The sequence below is a fragment of the Lolium rigidum genome, chromosome 5, assembly GCF_022539505.1.
Source record: "Lolium rigidum isolate FL_2022 chromosome 5, APGP_CSIRO_Lrig_0.1, whole genome shotgun sequence".
NCBI classification, from domain to species: domain Eukaryota; kingdom Viridiplantae; phylum Streptophyta; class Magnoliopsida; order Poales; family Poaceae; genus Lolium; species Lolium rigidum.
The window spans coordinates 140,812,187-140,814,574 of record NC_061512.1 but is presented as its reverse complement, the minus strand read 5'-3'; positions in this window follow the sequence as shown (position 1 = coordinate 140,814,574).

The window sequence follows — 2,388 nt, the reverse complement described above, 5'->3', positions numbered from 1 at the left end:
TATCTTCCATGAGATCCATGATGCCATGGTCTCCCGGACCTCCATACCCTATGCTCCCTACATCCAGCCTTCTCATCAACAACTCGTGGCTGTGGTTGGTGAAGATTTGAGTGGGTACCCGTTGGTGAAGCACCATGTCAAGAAGGCCTACAAGGTTAAGCCGGTCTCTTCACTGCTCCTGCTCCCGACTCCTTCATGGGTGCTGCTCGTTCTAGTGGCTTTGCTCCCGCTCGTCATCAAGATGTCCCAGCTATGAGGAAGCAAGTGACCCGGCTTAGTTGGTTCCAGCGCTATGTCCTTTGCATGAATGTTGAGATCCATAAGGAGAACTATGCTGCTAGCCGAGAGCGTGCTGAGATTAAGCATACTCAGGCGGTTATTCTTCACAAGCTTAGTGGTGAACAAGGACCCCCGCCTCAGCCTCCAGCTCACCAGGGTTACAGTGGTTGGCACTCAGCGACAGTTCCATGGAGTGATATTGATGATTGCCTTCAAAGGTCCAACACCTCTCGCCGCTCTCCGGATGCACCTGACACCGATGAGGAAGAAGAAGAAGAGGAAGTGCCATACGAGTCCGATGATGATGATGCCTCCGAGTGATTCTCATGGGACGTGTAGCATCGCGCTTGTCCCCTTTTTGGCGTCTCGATGCCAAAGGGGAGAAGTGTTCTATTAGGATTCTCCGGGATTTGCATGGTTTGGGCACAAGCATATGCGTTTATCATTCTTATGTTGCTTGTGTTCCCCTTTTAGTTGAACTATTTGGTTTGTTTGTGTGCCGTTCAAAACTATGTGCTATGTGGTGTGAGACATTGTTATGGTTTTCGGATTTCTATTTGTTGAGATCAAGGATATTACATTGTGTGTGATGCTATATCTCCGCATTATATATCTACACATGGGTATGATTTCTTGCTTCCTATCTCAACTTCATATGTGTCAATGTCTTTTGTTAGAGCTCATGTTGGATATCTCTTATGTTGAGGCACCATACTCCTATGTGTTGTGTATTTGTATTCAAATGCAAATTACTTATATGCACACATGTAGGGGGAGTGCCTCTATGTCTTGCCATCATGCTTGTCTCTATTTGTGATTCCTTGGCAAATCCGTATATTGTCATCAAACACCAAAAAGGGGAGATTGAAAGAACATCTCTTGCATTTTGTTTTGTGTGTTTGATGTCAATATATGTGATACACTAATGTTTGATTAAGTGGTACAGGGATTACATAGTTTCATATTTGCGTGTGTTGGATTTGGTCGGTCTGTCAAAAGATAACAGGAAAAGTTTGGCCAGGCCGGATAATCCGGGCCGGATATTCTTGAAATATCCGGCCCCCGATTTTGGCTAAGTCTTCGAGGAAAAGCAGCTCAGTAGGGGGGCCGGACATTTGGCCGGATAATGTCCCGGTATTGTACCAGGGCCGGATTATCCGGGCCGGATATTTTGGAAATATCCGGCCCCCTCGATTTTGGCTAAGGACTCGGAGGAAATGTGAATCAGTACATGGGCCGGATAATTGGCCGGACAATGTCACACTTTTGTTCCGTAGGCCGGATTATCCGGGGGCGGATTATCCGGCCCTACTTACACCGGATTATCCGGCCCCCCGGAAGCAACAACGGCTCAATTTCGAGAGGGGGTATAAATACCCCCCTTCTTCTACCTTGGTTGCTTGCTCAATCATTACACAAGAAATCTGCCAAGCCACCTCCATTAGAGCCACCTCAAGAAAGTCAAGATTTGCAAGATCTCCTTCCTCCCCCAACCAAAGCTCTTGATCTTTGGGGATTCGAAGGAGAAGACACCGATCTACATCCTCACCGAAGCGTTCTTCATTTCCCCCTCTCTTGTTTGAGGGATCTCATGCTAGTGTTCCTATTTGGTTCCCTAGTTGATTTGTTGTTGATGTATTGTTGTTGATTGTTGTATTGTTACAGATTTGGGAGCCTCCAATTTGGTTGTGGATGTGTGCCCCAAGAACTTTGTAAAGGCCCGGTTTCCGCCTCGAGGAAATCCCTTAGTGGAAGTGGGCTAGGCCTTCGTGGCGTTGCTCACAGGAGATCCGAGTGAAGCCTTCGTGGCTGTTGGTTTGGCTTGCGTAGCAACCACACTCCTCCAAACGTAGACGTACCTTCTTGCAAAGGAAGGGAACTACGGGAATCATCTCCGTGTCATCGCGTGCTACACTCTCGGTTACCTCTATCCCACTCTATCTCCTATTGCGTAGCTATACCTTGCTTAGTTGATATCCTTGTCATATAGGTAAATTCACATAGTTGCATATCTAGAGAATTTACCTTTCGTGTCAAGCCTAAATTGAAAAAGAACTAAAAATTGGTTAGCACCTATTCACCCCCCTCTAGGTGCGGCATACGATCCTT